The sequence below is a fragment of the Homalodisca vitripennis genome, chromosome 8 (genome assembly GCF_021130785.1).
Source record: "Homalodisca vitripennis isolate AUS2020 chromosome 8, UT_GWSS_2.1, whole genome shotgun sequence".
Taxonomy (NCBI): Eukaryota; Metazoa; Arthropoda; class Insecta; order Hemiptera; family Cicadellidae; genus Homalodisca; species Homalodisca vitripennis.
In genome coordinates, this window is record NC_060214.1 from 69,832,537 (window position 1) to 69,857,329 (window position 24,793).

Consider the following 24,793-nt stretch of genomic DNA (forward strand, 5'->3'; position numbering starts at 1 on the left):
CAACTTAAGTATATCGACCTCAGTACAGAACCCTGCGGTGCTCTATGTTTAATATAGGCTATATCCGATATTACAGAAATTATTTGATTAGATTTAAATTATCTCCGCTGAATCCATAATAAGCTAACTTAATGTTGTGATCCACAGTATAAAACTGTTCACTCAAATCGCTAAATGTTGCCTGTGCAGTCTTTTGTAAGGTAGACGATAGTGGATGGTAATCTTCCATGTTCTAAAACATAAGATAACATCACTATAAAATGCCACTTAAAGATTCTTTGTAGCAACATCGATAAACAAATGCCCTATGGAACTATTTCATTTCATTTCATTTATTGAGTCAACGGTAAACTATTTCGTACATATTGTAACTATTAATGCAACCTTAATCTGATGTTTAAAGACGTTAGCTAAGATTGAAATGCAACTTGCTGTTGGGCTTGTTGGGAGTGATTTCATAAGATGTAATCCTCGTGTTATTATTTTATATGGCATTTTTACATTAAATATGGTTTCTTCTACTAAATATAACGAGAAATTTGGTAGAAAACTAAATTTGGCTACCAATAAATAAGTAGTTTAGAACATAATCACAAAGCAATTTGATTTTGAATTATTAACTGTATTGTATTACAATTGCAATATTGGTTATTATTTAAAGTAAATTCTCATATACAATTTTTGTTTCAGAAAAGACCAACAATTATCCCCAAGGAAGGTGAAGTTGAATTTGAAGTGTAACGAGGAACAACATTTTGTAAATAATGGAGAAGCAAGAAAAGCCCTGCCCCTTTCAAATGTTTCTTCTTTTTATTTACTTTAATCAGGTGTCTGTGATTTTCTTGAGTTTAGAGTTTATTTTGCAGACTTAAAAACTAAATTAAATACTAACCGCAAAAATAACTTGTACACACCGTATACAAGGTACACGTATTGGGTTACACTTTTCATTGTAAACAGGTTTCACATTTAAAGATATATTTCGCCTAACAGGAAAACAATGTTTTTTACGGATGGGAGTTTATTCTTCCTCAAACCAGATCTATTGGTTTTGGTACTAAATGAAGGCCCAAGCCATATCAAGGACCTGCCTTTTAATTGTATGTCAAAAATAGCAAACAAGTTTTCTCTTGACATGATTTTTTACTTGACACACTTAAAACAAACCGTAACATATGTAAACAACACTTATATCACAATCACCAAAATCAAAAGAGCCTGGTTGTATCATTTCAGCTTAAAAATGAGTTTTTATATGCTAATTTCTGCTAATATAAGTTACGAGATTTAAAGCTAAAGAGGCTACAATGAATTGTAATATCAGATTGGATTAGCTTTAAGGAAATATTAACCTTCACTTTGAGGAGTTTCTAAACAATCCAAAAGGCATTCCAAGTCATTGGAATGATTACATATTAAAAAATAACTAAAAAATGCCGCGTAACGGTTGTAATGTCAAAGGACACCGATAATACACACATTATTCAGAACTTTGCTTAGATCAGTTTTGAGATAAACAATTTCTTATTTGAATGTCCTGAAATTTCTGCCAGTAGAATTTCTAGCATCTTATATGCATTTCAGGAGGAGTTCTAATTTCTGTACTCAGTACCAAATCTTGCATGGCACCAGGATATCCTCCTTCAAGGAGGATGCTGTAAAATTCCAAATCATATAATTTTACAGGGCAAAATTACAAGTTATCTTTAAGGTTTATTGTTACCCTTTTTAGATGTTCAACTAAAACGCTACCTATTTACCATTCTACTGTATAAGTTTGTGTCTTTCAGTTTTGTAGCTTAAAATATGCATAATACATTCTGCAAAATATATTAAAAATAAAAACATGTTATATCTGTGTTACTTACTGTACCCTTTTCACGTAGTGAATTTAACCTGCCTTAAAACAAGAAACAATAACAAATTAATTAGCTTATAAATAATAATGAAGAGAGAAATAAAAAAGACTTCGTTTTGAACCTCTTAGAAATGCCCACTGAATTTTTCGATTTCTTCAGACGGTAGGTGATGTGGTAACAAACAAAAATTCGCATTGAAGCAACCCTTCCTTCCATAGCTACGTTTCAAGGTATTTGTTTATCCCTTCTTTGAAAAGTATCATAAGGCTCCATCACATTACATTACGAATGATTTAAATACGAAGGCTACATACTTCGATTCTGAAAACTGCGTGCGAAGCCACGGGTAACTGGTAGTAAACAATACATTTTTGTGTACTTCTAACAATGTTTTGACCTGACAAGTATTACAATTGCGCAAATTTAGTTGCCTTACACTAGAAACGTTACACGTGTAGTCACTGAAAATGTATAATAAAACATAAATTGTATACTGCACTATGAATGATTGTATATATTGTCACTCTCTATTAATACCTTTTTCAAAGCATACTTTTAAGGACGCTTTTATGTAAGTTGTCTGTTTTTCAACAGTTTTATAGTAATTTTTACTAAACATTATATTAATTTTAAGTGCAGTAAAATTCCTCCACCCTCCCAAAAAAACTGTAATAAAGTTAATTAACTTATTTGGGTTAGTTAGGTTAGGGCGGCACCACGTGGAAACAACAATTACGCGGGGAGAGGTATTAAAGTCTTAAATCTTATTGACCTTCAAACCTGTATGTCTTGATTACAAACTGCTTTGTTCATGTTGGTTCTTTTGTGAAAGATTTTTTTCAGGTTCAATCATATATATGGGTATACAAACTATTGATATAAGTATTTATAGTTTATGGTGTGTTTGTTAAAATGGTTTTAGAGTAGTTAATCCTATGCATCCTATACATCAACGTAATAATGGTAAACAATGAATAGTAAAAACATATCAATATATATATACACACACACACATATATATATATATATATATATGTATATATATATATATATATCTTTATATATCTTTATATATGTATTTCTTGTGTTTTTGTGAATGTAACTCAACTCCTCCTAAACGACTGGACCGATTTTGATGAAATTTCTTGTGTGTTTTCAATGGTATTCAAGAATGTTTAGATTCACAATTTGGTCCACTGGAAAATGTTTTTTTAATTAATTTTTGTTGGTTAAGTAGTTGTTGATTTTGGAGTGTTTTACATTGGATCCGGCAGACTGCGCTACGACACATAATACAAAGTGAACTGATACTTAAGAGATGTGAATAATTTTAGCTGAAGTTCATCAAAGAGGCAGAAACATTTGTTTCCATTTAAAATTTAGAAAATTATTATTTTAAAGTGCTTGATCAGTAGTGTAATGCAGACTGCATAGCAGAAGTTATTAACTAATTTTAAATTTAGATTGCGCCAATGATCAACAAACTATCTAATGCAATGAAAAAAACTATTAAACACTGTTATAAAAACCACCTCATTGTAAAAAGCTGTGAATGTTTGCACATAAGGTAATCGAATTTGATTAGATCGAAGGTAAATGAAAAGAGCCGAAAGAAGACTCTTTATGATCGAAATTGGTTTTCGTTGATAAATTTTCTTCACAACCCAACAGCACAAGGAAAACCCCACAACATTGGAAATATCTTAGATAGAAAATTAATCTTAACAGACCGAATTTGATTCTTCATAACCTAATTAGATTATCGAGATCCATGTGTATAAATTAATTGTATGAATAACTTATCAAACACCTAGAAAAAAACCACGAAAGATAGAGGCAGGAAATATATTACATATCTCCATAATGCGCCCAAGAGGCTCACGTAGGAACGACTATCAATTATCTCAGGAATGTTTAGAATGTGATAGAAAAATAATACTTGGATATAGTGTAATAGGAAATTGCGTGCGACGCCGCGGGCAACTGCTAGTATATATATATATATATATATATATATACTGATAGGTTTTTACTATTAATTGTGTACCATGATTACGATTATGTATTAATGCATAGGATTAACTACTGTATAAAAATGAGAGACAAATACTTCCTTATTGGGTATATAAGGAGTATATGAGGAGTATAAGGAGTTATTGGGTATATATATATATATATATATATATATATATATATATATATATATATAAAGTTCGATTTTATAACTAGAATATTATTTATTACGGTTGATAAGGATGAAGATGTCAAATGCTCACTTATGACTGGCCAATTAGTTACATTGAAAATTAAGAAACAAAACGTAAAATTGGGTCTACACCAATGCGATTTGGTAACGCCACAAAATCACACTCATGTATTTTTAGTGCAACCATTAATTTTTATATTTAAGAAATAACTGAAAATATATTCCAACCGAATTGAATTCAAGGCATCCAAATGACTGTTGGTGTGAGGAAAATGTCTCAGTACTACCTTAATTTTTTTGGGATAATAAAATAAAATGAACGAAAATTAAATGGTATGTCATGCATTATTTTTACAGTAGCATGCAATTTGGTCGAAATACGTCCAGTTTTATAGCTATACTAAATTGGTGTATGTCTAACTATATATATTCGCGTACGCTAAAAAATAATATACAAAATTCCCGTTTTTAGTAAAAAGAAGGCACCAAACACTTTTCATAAAAAACCTCATTATTTCCTTATCGTAATATCATGAAATGTCTCCCTTTTTATACATGGTATTTTAATGGAAGTGGTGAGGTTTAAAAGTATCATTTAGGAAAGAATATTTAAAATTACATATTTTACCATTTTTCTTTATTTATAAAGAGAGGATAATATCCCTGAAACTAATATATGGCGAAGAAACTCATTCATATTTTAAAACAGTCTTATGTGCAATTTCAATTTTTTTTATCTTAGTCCATGAAGATTCTTTAGAAATTCCACTTAAGTGAAATATACAGTAATATAAAGCTATTGCCTCATATAAAAATTTAAAACCTGGGTATTGTCAAACAGTGAAAAGTTTAATGTGTTACTGACATAATAAGAGTTAATTACAATGGTTATTGGCTCCAGACAAGATTAGCTTTGATTGCGGTTGCCATAGTTACAGGGATGTAAACAGTCTCCTGCAGGCTATTATTGCCTCTTGAGAGTATAGTTCGCTTTCCAGCTCATTAGTATCATTATCAATGGGGATAATGATTTTGCTTTATGTATGGAGATGTAGCATATTAGCAAACACCTAACAAAATATTCAGATACGATTTCACCAAACCCCATTCTCTCAAATGTGACCATAATCCTAACGAGGATATGAGTAGGTATTCTGATTCTTAAATTTTAGAGGAATGTAGCTTACATGCTAATAGCTATCTAGGCAGCTTACATAAATTTATTTACTGGTATTTATTTTAATATACAACAGAAATTTCAATATTATATAAAATTATGGAAAAGACCTGAAACTGGCGAAGTTTAGATAAATCATTACCCCTGCAAAAAGCGTTGTGATAGTATAGTTAAACATTATCAGTTATCTAATGGGATCATTATTTACAGTCGATTAAAAGTCATTTTTAAAATAGTTTGATTTGTTATTGAAAATAAAATGTTTAGTTAAACGTGGGTTTCAGAGTTTCTCAAAATTTAGATTTACTCATTGAAAAAAAAATCTAACTCGATTGAATTAACAAAAATAACAACTTTAATAAATCTCTTCAGGTTAAAAAAATGAGACAGTTTGACTGGTTTACTGGAAATAAGTTAAATAACATAAAAAACAAAGATTTATATCGTTAACATAAACTATAAAAATCATTAGCTTAATATTTAGAATAAAAAGTCAAACTTTATTAAATGCAACACCTATTTTGTAAAATTAATGCAGACAGTTATGTTTTTTCAATGTATAGTAAACTTAATCAATAGTAGTTTTTAAAAAGATTTACCTTTTATAAAAAGAAACCAAAACGTTGGTAATATTGATCTTTTATCAATCTCTCTCTCTCTCTCTGGGGGAGCTTATCTTAAGTCGTTACTACAACAAAACCTCTAACAATTAATAATTTTATAACGTTACCAAAAATGACCTAAGTTCTTAGGAACAATAATAATAAACTTTAACTGGGTTTCAATGTAAACCTCAATTAAATCTGGTCGAGAATAAAGTGGAAAATGGAAAGAGAAAGTTGATAAGAATTCCATTTTTAAGCAATTCCTCGATTTCCCGAGGAAGCAAAGTTAACGCTATTTTCAACACGACACCTATTCAACCTTGATTTAACTCTGTTGCACTATAATTGAATTATTCGTAGAATTCGTGATATAATTATTTTGAGTTCAACTTGGAGAAAATAAAGGTTTATCTATAAAAATGACTTACTAATTTCCAGCTCTATGTTTTCTATCTTAATTTGTGTATGTAATTAATATTGAAAGTATTTAAAAGACTTTTCGTTTCAAATATTGCCTACACCAACATTCAGCTTTCACCAGTAAGATACCTCAAGGATCCGGATTCGAAATATAATTTAAGTACTCGAAAAGAAATATATACTTAAGAATTAAACGAGTCCTGGCTAGAAAATCCCTGCGGACTTTCCCACTTTTTCCATTCTGCAGAAAAGTGGGAAAATTTCAAGAAACATAATTTTTTCCTTTTTTTCTGCCCATTTAAGAGTCAGTATATATTTATTTAACTTTCCTGTTCTTAAGTTATTAATTTATTATTTTTTAACTGATATATTAACCGTTATGAACGGCAAATTCATTGTGACTGATGACAGATTGTTTACGGCTGATTTATATGAGAGTAGTAAATAAAATCTAAAAAGATTAATTATGTATTCTCTTTAAAAGAAAATACATTGTTATTAACTGGATTAGTTGCTGCATCAAATCATTCTTGATTAAATGTTACAATATTTTCGTACTTTTGGAATCTAAGCATTTTGGAACCTAATAAAATTGGTATACAACGTAACTTTCAAAGATTTATAATTTTTTATAAGACGTAATGTATAAAAAAAGTATTACGTCATTACAATGTCTTATTAGTGATAAAGGCCTACCATTCATTTACTTTTACATTTAATTAAACAGTATACCAACTTTCTTCAACTGTAAAAGGTCACCTAGCTGATACTTTTTCGAGGCCACATTTTACAAGACGTGTTAAATGAGACAGTAATTTATGTATGCATTTTCGTACAGTTTAATTAAAGGGGTAATAAGAAAATAAATTATTAATATTCACGGGTATAAAACCTAGTGATGTGAACCTGTTCATTATTTTCATTCCGCATTTCAAAAGTATAGTTAATTTTATGGCAACTTTTAAAAATTATTTAATTCCGCAATATTATTGATGAAATATAAACATTTAGTGATGTAAGTATACAATGAGGTTGGCACTAAAACCCTGATCGAGTCATAAATGTCAGAGGTGCAGGAGATTGTACTGAAAACACCATATAAACGTCATGAGATGGGTTGTATTACGGTTACACTTTTGGAAGGTAAGCAGTGTTGCAAAGTTATTGTTTATAACAACGATGAAATCGTTACCAGCTTCACATGTTGTAAACTTTCATCTAATTGTTTTATTACGTATGTACATACAACATACAATTTAACATACAATTCTTACGTGCGTATTACGTACTTTATTATTACGACTTAAAGCCATCACGCATGTATGAAATATAAACATTTACTTATTTCTCTCTCTTCTTTCTCTGTATTTGAATTCTTGATGGATTTTAGCAATAGTTTATTATTTTCATTATCCTTTCAACTTCAAGTCTCCAAGACATTTTAAGCTACTGATTACACGTTTATTTCTTCTTTTTTTCATTTAATTTATAAATTTTGACACTGTCTAGGTTATGAAGCATGAAAAAAATTAAAATTTTCTAAATAGTCCTGGCTTTAACACAGTTATACTGTATAAAATAATATTACAATAGGTATTAAAAAGTTATAGACATGCATATCAGGCCAATTATTCTTTTAATTCAATATAATATGATGATGCAAAACACTTGCTTGCATAATAAACCGTTATAAATAATTATAATGATCCTGCAGAGCTTTCAGGAAATCGTGTCACTTTTATTATCACACAATAACTCTTGATAGAAGCATCCTAGAGACTTGAAACTTGGTAAAAAGTTTAATCTTAATCCAAGTTTTAGTTTTAGGGTCGAAATGTCAAAGGGCAATCTGTCCGTCTGCCCGTCTGTGCGCCTATTCTGTCGTTATTTTCTGTCAAGACCATCGATACTCTGTTGTATCGACTTAATTTAATTTGTTTGTGGGGATAAATAATTCCAAATAGTTCGTCAGTTACATTTTTCATGATGGACTCCTTAAAATCGTGTAGTATACCTTCAAATATGATACACATATATTATTAAAGCTCACTGCATTCCTTTGAAAATGGCACCCAAATTAAATAAAAAATGATAGTTCCTAGAAAATTACAACAAAAGGTACATTCACTAGAAATTGAATTTTAATCAATATATTTCCTTGAATTTACCTTATATGTTATCACCTATAATGGTGATCTTATACTACTTCATCAACTGCATGTATTGACAAGATGTAATTTTACGGGACAAAATATATAACTTATCCTAAAAGATTTTTTAAGGATAGTGTTTTGTTAACGTATTACGTATTTCAAGTGGCATTTAAAAACCTAGCTTTTATAGCTACTATATATTCGTTCTATAATCAAATTACAGGCGGAAAAGCAAAAGTGACAGAATAATGAATATGTAAATAATACACAGTAATGCAAATCAACTCTTTTTGCCTACGGTGCTCTTGGCAGAGTTGATCGCTCTGGGTGCACTATCTCAACACTAAATTAAAACTAAGATATGAGTTGTAGTGGAGACCAAAGGTATAGAAATAGATGAGTATTTAGTGAAAGTACAACATTGTAAACGCTGAAACTCCATTTACTCGACCTTAAAGGACTATATAGCTAAAGTGTATACTAATGATCCAATAGAAGCTTAGAAGAATGGAATAAGTGGAACATTATATATAGAGGAAACCAAAAGAATTCTATTAAGGAAAATATATTTCTACAATTAAAATAACGTAGTCCAATGCAATTAAAGTTTTTACTTAGTATGTATGAGATTAAGTGAGTACTAAAATGAGACTGAATGTGAAATATTTTTGTATATACTTATGTATAATGTATAGATGAGAACATGTGTACTATTTGTGATCATTATTACATTTTTTTAAAATTGTTTTTATTGTATAACAGAAAGATTTACCATGCGGATACTGTAGCTTATGTTTTTAAATGTTAATTCTGAATGTGAAATTTAAGGTAATTTCGGGAAACCTTGGAGAATAACCAGAATTATTTTAGTTTACCCCGAACTCAAAATTTATTCTATTTATTTTGTATTTATTCGCATACCTAATCACGTAACTGAATATGTGATTAGGCTATTCTTACCAATTTACCGAAGAAATCTATGTAGTTATATTTTTATGAAGGAATTAATTATTATTCTCATTATTCTTCTCTCATTATTTTAACATTAAAACAGATTTTGTAGCAATTATTGCAGTAAATTAGAAGAATCAAGGAGAAAATATATCATCTAAGAACATTAAATACGGTTGAAACACAAAAGCATTCTCTTAATGATAATATTATCATACCACAATTGTTATTGGAATGAATATAATAAATTTGAGAGAATTAAGAATAAAATGAATGGATTGGAAGATCAATGTGAAAGAATTATGAAATTGGTTATGTATTTCAATTGGTAAATCAATTCTTTTCCGGGTAGCTCTTCTCTGTAAACATTTTAATACAAAATATGCGTCAACCAGTTAGTGATTGGGATCTATGTTTCTCAATTCTGTACATTTCTTAATAAATACTAACTTGACTGTTATAAAAACACTTTCAGGAAATCTCATCCCGTGGCAAAGAGAATTTTTGTGTGTTTTTCTCCAGCCAGCTCACGCTACGCCACCATTAGTGCAATATAACTGTGGCTTTTCTTGTTCCATTCGGTATTCGACTCAAATTACATTCCAGTTCTCAGTGATAGAGGTATCGTGTTTTACCTAGAGGAATTCAAACAAGTAATTCACAATAAACCTAATACCTAGTAGGAAATATGAGTACTAGATATTTACAACAAAAATTGTTACATATTTTATAATATGGTTACATAAAAAAACTTAGTAAAACTGAACAAAGACAAATTTAAAGGAACTTAATTTAAAGTAATTTACTATAAAAGAATTCACAATCAAATTTGCTACAATAAAGTTATCTTTTTAAACAAAGTTATTTATTAAGTCACTACAGTACGAGACATATCATTGGTAACCTGACCGTTCGGCTTTATTATTTATTAACAGTTTTAAATGATATAAATCAATAATTTTAACATTACTTTTTGGCAAAAAACTAATTTTCTATACTCCTGCGAAGTTTAAGCATTATATAGGCCTAAAAAAAGGGGTTTTCCACAATGCAGGCTTGCAATGATATTATCAGTTACTACTCATTTGCTCCTGCTACTCATATAAGGTACATCATTTAAATAACTATAAGAGATGATACAGAACAGGATCTGGAGTAAAATTTAAAACTATCAACTTTTAAGTTTTTGGATGGAGGTAGAAGATCACAGTCGTTAATGAAATGTGAAATTTGGAAACTCCAAAGCATTTTAAAAACTAGTTTCTAAATGTCTTAAGTTTACACTACGTCTGGAACAAAAAATGCTGGATCATCTGGGCATGTTGAAGGAAATTTGAAAGGAAAAAAGTCTTTTATTTAAAGATTGTTATTGACGATGGTTTCAAAGGATAGTAGTATTTGGTATTTCAAAAGTTATGTGTAAAAAAGATGTTATAATGCTTTGTTTAGATGATTTTCGTCTGTGAAAGAAAGTGTATTTCAATGCTCAAAACGTAGTGTTTTACATTTTGTGACATAAATCGAAGGAAAATGTCCGAAATATCCATTCAAAAAAGTGGGCAAAAATAATAAAACAAAATATATAGCCTACTTAAAGTACAAAATGAATAGCAGATGAACACATACGAAATAGAGAACACAGTTACACTTACAAAATTACCGTGCAGCTACGTATAGTGGAGGCTGTGGTTTTGATTGGTTATATTACTCTAAGGTAAGTGACTCTCCTTATCCTCCGCATAATATAAATGATAATTGACCTTGTCTAATCTTCCACTTTCCTATTAGTTTAGAATAGTGGTGAAGCTAAGACCTTCTTACAAAGGAGTCTTTTTGTATAGAAAGATCACAAAAATACTCCAGGACTCGAGAAACAATTTGAGCAAACAAATAGAGTGAAAGTGTTTACTTTTTCTGGAATAAATAGAAATAATGGTATTATTTTTCTTGCCAATTCAGGTGGATAGTATTTTGAATGAAAGGAAATTTGCACTTTCCAATAAACAATATTTTAAATGGGTCAGCACAATATTTTGAGCACAAAACAAACAATTTTTTCCACCCAAATAAATTATATTACTTTATGTGATAAGTCCTCATGGACTTACCCTTGTATTTCGTATGTTATTAATGGAATGATTGCTTTTTGCGATTGAATTAAAAATTACTATATATCTATACCTTTTTCATATAAAATAATTGATTAAAATCAAGAAATAAAATTAGAATGAAAGGTGTGTTTTATGTACAATCCGCTCTAAAAAGAATTGTATTACATGTACTATTTGTTATGACTAAAGTTTTAAACAAGGAAACAATAGTTGAGCGCATTATTATTATTTACAGTAATCTCCATTTCATAATAGTATGGTGCTGGTTGATTACACATACTGAATTGAAATATAAATCGATAGACAACTAAGCAATCCTGTGAGGACACTCATATTGAAGTTCCGCCATCATCAAAGTTTCTGATATTGTTCAATGTTGCCTCTCCATAAGTAGTATTATGAATAACTTCTAGTTCATCATATTCAATCCAAATATACCGATTATTAAATTTCGTGTGATAGGCAAAAGTAATGACAATAACCGAAGAATTAAGTTTGTCTAGTCAGGCGTTAATTGCTTTATAACACTTTCACTCAATTATTTAATATCTGTTACTAAATGCATCTTGACCCGTAATACTCATGTGCTAGGAATGTTAAAATTGTGTACTTTAGCAAGTAAATATTGCTTTTTAAATTCCATTACGGAATGAAAATTTTTAATATAATGCATTAAATAAGAGACCCTTATCAGCACTCGTAATAAAAATTGGGTAAATACAAATCTTAATACATTAAGACTTGAAAATGAGTATGAAATGTTTACGAAATTCTAACGTGATTTCGAGATTGTAAACCATTTACCTTGACGTTTCCTTTTTCGGTTAAAGCAGAACAACCAAAGCCATCTTGAAATAGCCTTTATTTATTGCATTATTACATACACTTTAATATTTATGAGAACTTATTTTCACAGTTAACGTATTTATGTTAGAACTGTTGCGTGTATACTCATGCTGGCATTGGTACTGAGTAACTGATGCATAGAAAAAAGTGAATAAAGAGTGGGGTGGAGCAGCTCTATCATCTGTCAGACATGCGATGTCATGTTCCACCTGTCACTTGCAACCACTTTGATTCTAACCTGACCTAGATAACCTTCTTCTAATACTTAAGCATCCTGGAATATTTGGAGAAATCAGGTAATACTTTCAACAGTTTTTGACAATTCAATCAAGTCTTTCACTTTAGGCTTTATATTTTAGATATGGATTACACCTGGTTGGAATGCAAAGCTTTAATTTATACAATTGAGGAAATTATAGTTACTTAATTGACGAGTTAATTACCCGAGATAACACAGTAGAGCGCTTGCAGACGTATGATGTGATGCTGAGTACAAAATTTTGTATTATGTACTGGATTATTATTATTATTATTTAATTTTTTAAGAAATAAAAAATTGAAATTTTTCATTGTTTTTTATTTTAATAAAAATATGCACGATTGAAAATAAAGAAATTTAAGCAATTTACAAAAACAAATATTTTATTTCAGAGACTACTGAAGCAGTTTAGTGCAATTTTAACATTCTTACATATATAGCATTTTCTAATTATAAATTCCTCTTTTATTATTAACTATCATCTTAATTCAACCTTAGATTAAGAGCTATAAGCGCCGAGCAAATTTATGCCTGTCAGAATTTATATAATAGATTCAACTAGCCGGGTGAATAACCTTCATCCTTAAGGAACTTAAAACAGTAATCTTTAGCCTCAAGGGAACGTTTTTTTATTTTTTAGCGCAAACAGTTATGTAGTAATTTGCAATAAATGGAAAAAATCCAACTATTTTTTTAATGTTCTATACACTGTTTATAAGTTTAAAAACTGAAATAAAATCAAATATGTAATGAAGTTCTATCTATGTATAACCAAAAATATATATGTATTTTTTTATCGTTTTCCTATATAATATATGCATATAAAAGTTAGATATCTATTACTTAAAATTTTCATTTATTCATTGGTTTAATACATGTAAATGATTTCGCTTACGACACACTTAATAAGTATTTATACAACAATTTAGTGTATAAAACTGTACACAGAAACCAACGTCATAACCATCAATCAAACGACAAACGTGCTGTCCTGGTTCTGCTCTTCGCTCATATACATTTATATAGATCACAATGCCACATAATTTATTACAGTAAACTGTCATAAGTTTCAAAAAGAAAGGTGAATAATGGGCACAACGATTTTTTTCTGCGCTATATTATTTTTTATAGTATTTATGATCATATTTTACTTATGTAATTATATGGGAATAACCGTATTAGTAATGTTGATAGTCTTTAATTATATTCAAATGATATATTGAGAATGCTATGATATATTAACTATGTTTTTCCCAACGATAACTGTTGAAGATTCTCAGTTTTTCAAAGTTCCTTGCTTTCTTGCTTTTCAGCATTCTTTCTAGATAAGCAGAGATTTCAAATACAAACTACCGACCATAGATCACTTCCTGGAGCATAGAGTCTGAAAACTACATATCAAAAAACTTTTTCTCAATTCTCTTCCTTATTCACAACTACCTTAAGTATAATATGAAGATCAGTTTGATTCTCTCACGATAAAAAGCTTAGAAATTGCACTTAGTACTAAAAGGCACTTTGCGCTGTTGCCGGAGTTATATGATATTCGGGATGGGTAAGGTTGGGGTAGGTGCCACCTCCTGCCCAGTTCCATGAGGAAGGGTTTTAGGCACTAATCTCAGGTATGTCTCCTTGGAGGAAGGGGTGGCCAGCTCTGTACCAGGCTTTTCAGTAAAACAGGGCAGAGAGTGGCACGCACTTATGTTTAGGCTACCAAACTGCCTTTAACAACACTTAAGAAGTCTTACCAACTCCAACAGTCATCCCCCGCAGTAGGCCACATACATCCATCTAACTTTGAACTCCAATATTTTGCCATTTGCGGTTAGTAATTTGCTGCTCCTAGACATCCATAGGGTTACCCAGATTTTAGTGACACATGGGTTTTTACTGTACCCAGTGTAGGTGTAGACAGATTAACCCTCCTATGGATAATTTTGAAGAAGCTTACATGCCTTCACACTCTCTATAAAGGCAAAAGCAAAATAATGATCTAGAGATATTCCCGATGCACCACTCCGGTGGATGTCCATTGTTCTTGGCTCTCCAACGACACATGCATTGTTATTACCATGGTAAGTCAAATATCATTCAGGAAGAGACAGCTCCCCTTATACTTTATAATCCACTATTTAAAAAACGAAGAAGTCGATAGATACGAGATATACAAGATACTCATATAACATTATCAGAGAGTGTTGAGTTTTACAAAAAAAATTAACAAGCAAAATAGCAAAAGTTTATTCGGTGTAAATTCTCGTAATCTGCATTTTCCTTAATGGTATTATGAAATATCTTGTTATGAGTAAGAAATGGGGTGACCAAACTCTTTCCTCAGTAATTTATCCATTAGAACTCATGTCGGTGTATTCAATTTGGTTAAATATAAATTGTAAATACCAGAAAGAAATTCTTGAGCATGAGCATGCAAAAACACCAAATAGGATTTTAAAATATTCGATGACTATTTATAGGGAAATAACTATTTTAGGGAAACAATGTTTACTATGGATATGTTTAGTAAATTATAAAGGGTTTTCTATAAATTTAACATTTTTATATCATAACTGTTGCATGCATGAAGGACACCAACCTTGAGTAACTGATGCATGGAAAGAAGTGCTAGAAGACTGAAAGGGAGCAGTACTACCTTCTGACAGACACGCGATGTCATGTCCCACCTGTCACATCATACAGCCGTGTGTGTACAGCTGTGCAAGGTGCAGTTTCAGAATCTCAGACCGATATATTTAAGCAAGTTTTATTTTAACATGACCTACATAACCATCTTCTTCTAGTACTTGAACTAAACACGTCAGGCATATTTCAGATGATAACCATGTTTTGAATTAAATGAGTTCAATCATGACTAAATACATTACGGAATACATTTGATTGGGATGTAAATTACGGAATCTTAAAAATGATTACGTGGAAACTGACCGATTAATTGGTTGATTCATATTTATTTTATATACGTCAATGCACTGGGACGCATACAATACATACTGCAATAGTAAAAATAATCAAAATAAATTGCATAATTATACCACATAAATTAAATAATTGTAGTTAAATGACATTTACCAGTTGCAATATATATTTACCTAATTATTTTCTTGGTTGAGATAAAGTTTCTTTTACAAATATTTTTCAAGTTTTCTATACAATATTTTTAGTTAATTATAAATTTGTTAATGTGAAGAAATAAAGCGTATTATCTTTAAAGATTTTATTTTGTTAAAAAGTTTGATGTCTTCCAGGGCAACATTTCAAAAAGTGTGTTTCTTGTTTGAAATGTATATGAAGGGTTCAGAATGCACATAGTTTTCTTCTTAGCAGTTTCTTATAATTCTGAGATATATATTTTAATATTATTTTACCTTCATAGAAATTAAAAGAATAAATTGCACTTAGTCCTGTAAGTACCTTTGCGCTGTTTCCGGAGTGACAGGATATTCAGGATCGGTAAGGTTAGGGAGTAGGGGCCGCATCCTATCGAGATCCACAAGGAAGAATTAGGGCACTAAATCTCAAAGTCATGCCTGCCCGGAAGGAGGGGAGGCCAGCTCTGAACCAGCCTCCCCGGTCAAAGAAGGCAGGGGGTGGCACAACTTTGTTGAGACTAGCAAGAACCTCTGAGGTTAGGGAACAAAACTCACCAACGCCAACAGTCATCTCCCACAGTAGACTAGACCCCCCAGAATCTGGACATTGTGCCGCTCCTCGACATCCAAAAGGTTGCCCAGATTGAATTGACACATCGGTTTTTGCTGTCCCAGTGGTGGGTTCAACTGGAAGGTATAAACCAGCCAGAAGTGGTCCCTGCTGGGTCTAGTAATTTGCTTAGTCGGATATGAAGATCAATCCAATCCATAAGAATATACTATTTCGTCCTAATCAGAATATCTCGTATGGTGAGTTCCAAGATGAAAAAATGAACTATTCCTTTGACACAAAATATATTTCTAGTTTTAGTTCAAATCTTGGAATCTGGGCCCCTTACTACTCTAAATAGATTAAAAAATTAAAACAAGTTTTATAAGCACCTAATGTAGAAGGTCAAATATAGCTTCAATTAAGATAACTATTTAGACATGTTCGCTAAACTTCACATATTTAAGAAATACAACTGTAACCAAACATCTTTAAAAAGGAAGTAGCATAGCAACAATTTCAATTATTGAGAGACTAATTTATTAAGATAACAAAATAATTTAATTTCTTCAATCTGTGTGTTTTAATGACCAATGGCATACCAAGCTACCTTCCTCTTTGTAGCTACAGCTGTTCACGTCGACAGCCAGTTCTGAAAGTGTCTAGGCACTTATTTTGGCACTGTTAAATTATCAAGATTTGAGAAGCATTTGGGTTAAATTTCTACCTCTTGATTTAGTATAGAATTGTGTGAAAATTGTACATTTCCATTATTAGTCTCAACTGTCCCTTTCTTCCATGAAGGCCCGTATGGGATGATACTTCTCGTCGTACCTCTTCGATTATTAGACTCAGATGTCCCTTTCTTCTATTAAGGCCCATACGGAATTATATATCTCGTCGTACTTCTACAATTATTAGACTCCATCACCCTATCTTCTATTAAGGCCCTTACGGGATGATGTATCTCGTCGTACCTCTTCGATTATTACAACCAACTGTCCCTTTCTTCTATTAAGGCCCATACGGGATTATATATATATATCGTTATAATTCTACAATTATTAGACCAAACCACCCTATTTTCTATGACGGCCCGTAAGGGATGATTTATCTCGTCGTACCCTTATGATTATTAAACTCAGCCGCCCTATCTTCTATAAAGGTCCGTACGGTATGATATATCTCGTCGTACTTCAACGATTATTAGACTCAACTGTCCCTTTCTTCTATAAAAGCCCATACAGGATGATTTATCTCGTCGTACCTCTATGATTATTAGACTAAACCGTCCCTATCTACTATGACGGCCAGTACGGGATGATATATCTCGTCATACCTCTACGATTATTAGACTCAACTGTCCCTTTCTTCTATTAAAGCTCATACAGGATGATTTATCTCTTTGTACCACTACGATTATTAGACTAAACTGTCCCTTTCTTCTATTAAAGCTCATACAGGATGATATATCTCGTCGTACCTCTACGATTATTAGACTGAACTGTCCCTTTCTTCTATTAAAGCTCATACAGAATGATATATCTCGTCGTACCTCTACGATTATTAGACTGAACTGTCCCTTTCTTCTATTAAAGCTCATACAGGATGATTTATCTCTTTGTACCACTACGATTATTAGACTAAACTGTCCCTTTCTTCTATTAAAGCTCATACAGGATGATATATCTCGTCGTACCTCTACGATTATTAGACTGAACTGTCCCTTTCTTCTATTAAAGCTCATACAGGATGATTTATCTCTTTGTACCACTACGATTATTAGACTAAACTGTCCCTTTCTTCTATTAAAGCTCATACAGGATGATATATCTCGTCGTACCTCTACGATTATTAGACTGAACTGTCCCTTTCTTCTATTAAAGCTCATACAGAATGATATATCTCGTCGTACCTCTACGATTATTAGACTGAACTGTCCCTTTCTTCTATTAAAGCTCATACAGGATGATTTATCTCTTTGTACCACTACGATTATTAGACTGAACTGTCCCTTTCTTGTATTAAAGCTCATACAGAATGATATATCTCGTCGTACCTCTACGATTATTAGACTCAACTGTCCCTTTCTTGTATTAAAGCTCATACAGGATGATATATCTCGTCGTACCTCTACGATTATTAGACTCAAACCGTCCCTATCTACTATGGAGGCCAGTACGTGATAGTATAAATAAATAAATATTTATTTTCCAACATTTACATTCATGTTTACAAATAAATGAAAAACTTAGGAAGTCACTGACCAAAAAAAAGTAGCTGGTCAGTGTAATGTACACAATACACAAATAAACAGTTTGTAGCTTGCTCTCACATAAAAAAACTAAAAGGTTAACAGACTGTTCTCCGCGACGTCTGCACAAGACTACAGAAAACTACAAACAAAATAAATACATATAGCCGACGTTTATACAATACGTCGTAGTATATCTCCTCGTACCTCTAGATTATAAGACTCAGGATGTCTCCCAAATTCAATGGCTTATTCAATTACAGTTCACATCCTACCTTGCTTTTTACTGATCCCTGATTGTGACAATTATAAAGACCCAGTTCAGTGCATTTATAGCACTCTGCAAAATTTCGTAAAAGTATGTTTGGCATATGTTTTTAAAAGGATATAATTTCCTACGTTATATATTTATATAATGTGATAATTTAAATAAATAAACCCACAACTAAATGTAAATTATTATGAAAAGTAATATATAGATCTTCTAATAAACCAAAATCTATGTAGTGTTAATTAGTGTTTTACAGCATGTATTGATTTAGTCACTGAATGCGTAATAAAGTATGTGTTTTTTTCTACACTGCTATTCTGTGTTGGTGCAGGACATGGACGCTTCTAACCTTTCCTAAATACCGCCATTTCGACTTAAATTAACATTTTCACAGTATAGTACTTGTTAATCATATTTCTACGTGATACCATAACGGCAAGTAGGAATGCGTATAAAGGATATATATTAAGAGTATGCACCTAAAGATAAAAATTACATAAAAAATAATGAAATTTGATTTATATGAAAATATGTATAATTATGTAAAATTATACAAAACCGGCTATTTTCCGCATTCACTTTGTACGTTTAGTGTAGCGTAGGATGAGATTTATGAAAGTTCATAATAATTACAGCTCGGTCACTTTAACTGGAGATATTTAGCTAAAAAGAAGGCGGCAGCTTTTACAATTTTATGTAATACCCGGGGAATTTCAACGTCCAAATTAAGGCGTTTTTAATTAAAGCATTCTAAGTAAGATTCTTAACGCCAAATAAGGACTGCAAGTTAAGTTGTCTTCATAACAGATTCCGCCAAGTTCTTAAGGGAATTCTCTTACAATATTCAGGTTATCGAAATAATCGTTACATCGGCAAGAAATGTACAATGTCGTCAATAAACATTTTTTCAAATATTTACAAAGAATATGATCAGCGTAAATTGGACCAATGGACCTGGTTTTATTGGATTGTTAACTATTTAAGCGGTACGGTAAGTTTATAATGAGGAACAAATGCTCCATATCAATACAAGGTACAAGTACGCTCCAACACGGGTCGTACCAGGCTGTACTGATGTTGAAGCTATAGCTCAATTCATTCTCGTGATGTCCTGTGGACAGATAGGCAGAATAGAAATCATACGAAATAAAAGTTGACACAAAAATGACACATCATGGAACTCTTTCTTGTAGTTATGAAGTAGCATGCACATTCTTAAATATACATATGAAATCTTTGTATCCATATCTTGCCACATGTTACATTCACGTATTTGGTCATTGAATTGGGTTTTTATATAAATATTTAAACAATTAAAGTGTACACATTATGTCGATGATAAAGTTATGAAGGGCTTGATGGGGTAGTTAGGCTACACGTATTAATATGTCACATGTTTTAATCTCTAATGGGTGTATTGTGTTTTTTGCAAATTTATTTATTCTGATATTTTTCATTGTTATCACGGTTACCTATAAGAACAATGTAAAAATATTCTCTTACGCTCAGCCATATCCCATAGAGTGCTTTCGAAATTATCGAATTAAGTGTCCCTTATATAAAAATGAAGTTCCATGCACAATTAGTCAGTTTTATTTCGAGATATCGTTTGGACAGTTAGTCATAAATGAATTTTGTCATCCCTACGAGTGATAGGTTCGTTAAAGCTCATCCAATTATGTAGTGAGCTGTGAGGAAGTTAATATGATTTCAGGGGGTTAGATAGGAGACAGATAACTGTGGTTGTGCAAAGGACACTGACCTTCAATAGAACAGCAATAAATGTTGAATGCGTTTTAGCTGATTAAAAACATTCTTCCATCTTTAATAATTTCTATTCTTCCTTTTTCTAGCCCCTTGCTATTCTAGTATTATATTAATATATAAAAGGATCTCTACAATCTTGGAACATCATTTAGAAAAAAGGTTCCCCAATATATTTAAAGCCAGATTTATCTATTGTTTTGTATTTTTTTATGTAAACATAATCCATAAAAGTGTACAAATACATAAAATTACGTTTTGTTACATGTTAAATATTTACTGTTTTATATATAGTATTTATTTTGGCTATTTATCGACTTAATAATGTGTAATGGTAAAATGCATTTGGATTCTAAATGTAAGTTAATAACAAGTTATATACCGTACCTAGTTATTATTATTAACAAGCTTTTAGATCCACATTAAAAAAAGTATTTATATATAAAAAAAAATGAAAAAAAAAACAGTTAAACATCTAGAGCTAACAGAGTGTTACACAAATTTGTTTGGTTATGAAGAGTTTGAATTGAATAGATTTTAATGAATATTAAGTTATAACAAAAGATTTAACATTAATATTCTGCGGAATAAATGAGCCACTACAACAAAACTTCATATTGTAAATCTACAAACCAGTCTTCTCTAGTTTCTGCATTAAATTGTCATTAAGTATTGAATCAACGTTTTAAGATATAATAGATTATTGTAGATAATTTTAATTCCCTTCAATTTAAAGTGTGGGATTACTCAAATTCTCAAAATATAAATCGTCACATAATGAGTTTACATTATTTTTAAAATATAAGTCATACTTATTTATATTTCAAAAGACTGTTTTAAATTTACAGATGATTACAATTTTTACGGTAGATGTTGGTCATACTGAATTTGCCTTGTACACTTTCTCTAGGTTAACTTAAAAACAAAATGAAGCTTGAACGTTTTTGTTTTATTTTTTATAGGGTATTCTTTATAGGAGATGTTATAACTAAATATTAGTCAATGCATATTATTTTGATATGGTGTAAATTACTATAATGTAATTGCATACACAGGCAGTAATATAATTTCAAGCAAGTAATTCACCCTTTAGAGAATGTATGCTACGAATATAAATAGTTTTTGATAATAAAAATAACTGTAAAAGTATTTTGAAAGTATCAGAGGACTTTAATCATGTAATTTGCGTTTTATTCATCCAAATATAATTGTTATATGATAATCAAAGAACAATAACAATTGACCTTAAATTACCCTCATAATTGGAAATATTCTTATTGAAAATACAGACAGTTATGACCTGAACCTAAAATCTGTTATGTTGCAAAATAATGCTGATACCTAAATAACAGACGTTCCATTCTAAGTCGTAATTGAAGAATTATATTTATGTTCATATAAATTTACAAGGTTGTGAAATGAAAAAGACTATACATATGATTTTTTTCTGTTATAACATATATATTTTTCTATTTACAGGTATGAACAATAAAAAAGATTAATTTCGGTTACACACACACCACACACACACACCACACACCACACACACACACACACACACACACACACACAACACACACACACACACACACACACACACACACAAACACACACAAAATGTTATTACTCAACATTACAGAGCTATCTTTATATTAGTATAATGAATACTCAACTAAAACAGTTTTTAAAAATTATTTTATATACATGTGTTTCGGTATTCAAACATCATCAGTGTATATTAATCTGTGTAAATAATAGACAACTAAATATAACCATATTGACCAATTAAAAAGATTTTAAATTTATATGACACAGTTGTTATTTTGATTTGTTTATTCTCTATTTTATATTTTTAATTTGTTCGAAGTAGGTAACACAAAGAGATTGTAGCACTGAGGAGACATTAAATCATATTCCAGTTCTCATGTTCTGTCCAACTGCTAGAAAGTTCTAATTGAGATCTCTGGTACACATCTGTTGCAATATTCGGCTTATTAGACTGTAATTACATCGAATATGAATAAGAATAATTTTTTCAAACAATAGAACTCAAAGGTTCTTGGTGCAAGTCAAAACATAAGTATCAAAATTAATTATAAAAAAGCATACAATTTAAAAGTAAAATACAATAAATTCTTGTAACATTTTAAAGTTCTTTCAACTCCAAAGAAATCGGTCTAATCAAGACATAGGTATCTCGAGAGCCTCCTGGAGACCGTAGAAAGCCTTCCCGATCAAGTAAGTCCTTAAATCATTTTTTAAACCGTTTCCATTAGTTTGAATTTTGATTAAATTTGGAAGTAAATTGTACAGTTTAAGACCAAATTAAAAAATTTAGTTTTCGAAAAGGTTGAGTCTGAAATTAGGTAATTTCTGTGCCGTGTGTTATGATCACGATTTAAAAGTAGAAACAGATTTTTATTTTGATAAGCAAACATTGCAGAATGAAAAATGATAAGGGACGCCAAGGTAAGGATCCCAACTAGTTTGGAAACGCTCTCTACAGCTCTCATCTGATCTCATTACCTAGACACCCCAACGCTCTCTTTTGAAAAGTGAATACTCTATTAGAGTTGATGACACTAGAAAATCCCCAGAATATTATATAATATTATTAAACCTCAGCTGTGACTCAAATAAGCCTAAGTAACCCAGTTTAAGAATATTTTCTGAGGGAAATGTAGAAAGGCACCTCCGGGCGAATGTAGCTGAATTTAGCTGCTTCAATAATATGTTTATATGAGTATTCCATTTCATGTTAAAATCAAGATGGACTCCTGAGAAACTTACAGAAAAAATGCTACTTATTGGATTGCCACCAAATTTATAAATATTAGAAACATTTTGGGAGGTTTGGGAACAAAATTCCACACAGTTTGTTTTAGAAAAGTTTAATAACAAGTTATTCGTGCAGAACCAATCAGAAATCAAATTATTGCTGTATAATGTTTTAACAGGGTATCGTGACTATAGGTTTTAAGGTTATGTTGAATGGTATTATATATATTATTTTAAATAAATTATATATATACACATATAAATAAAAAAATGAGAAAGTGAGTTTGCAACCAATATAACTGAAATTTTATATGAACATTTATAGGGTCCCTGGTATGAATATATACCTATTCTTATTTAAAAAATCCTTCCGGGCCACTTCCTACTGTTCTCTAAAATTGAGTTTAATCTCATCTTGGTATCTAAGGTTGAAAAATATTAATTATAAGAGCCCGTTTTATGACAGTACAACCATATGAGACCACTGTTTTCAATTTGTTTTCATTTATAGCGTGTAACATGGAATAAGCTTGAGAGAAACAACACTACTTATTTCATCCTTTTCTGCAACAGCTGTTGAGCAAAAAGTAAGAAAATGTCGAGATAATAATATTAAAATATTTAGTATAAATATACTTTTCACTGTTAATTTGACCAAATATATTAAGTATGAAATATAAAAGAAAAGTTACTATATAACGTTTGCTATAGATGTAAAAACTTGTAATAATATTTATTTTAGTAGTCCCAAGTCCAAAGCGAAATTTCGTGCGAAGAGACGGTTCCCTGCTAGAATTTATATTTTTATTTATTTTAATACTTTTATTTCCCTAAGGTCACTTAAAACACAATTACTTTAGTTTCAAGCATTAATGGTCTGTCAATTAATACATTTAAAATCCAAAGTTCTTCTTACTTCTTAGGTGATTCCTCATTATTCACTAATCTTGTGATTTAAACGAATTTTTACGAGAAAAAGGTAATATGTAATAATTTTCTAACAGTGCACAAATTTCTGATCAAGGAATTTGTATTCACCTTCAAATCAAAGAAACTTCAAATTAAACAATCACGGCCCTATGAACCCGATCCAGACTCTCTTTACATTTTAAAAATACAACTTCGAAAGAATCCCACAAATTGTTTATCCTTTCCCTAACGATACTCACCTAAGCAATAATTATACAAAAGCGAGATTATATTGCAAACTTGTAAAATAATATCTTTCTTTAATGTTTACTCAAGCGACTTTGAATGCAAAACCTAGTAGTCAATGTACAATACAATATTCAGTACATTGTTATGTCCTCTTTGTTATGTTATCACGTACTTTTAAGCATTTTGGCAGCAGTGGAAAGCCCTGTGAAAGCGCGCCACCACAATTCTAGTTTCTCGGTTAGCAATCTTATACTTGCGTAATCTATTTCACTTCTGGCAGTTTTGGCACTTCAAAATATTTTTCTTTCTTGCAGTACGTTAAAA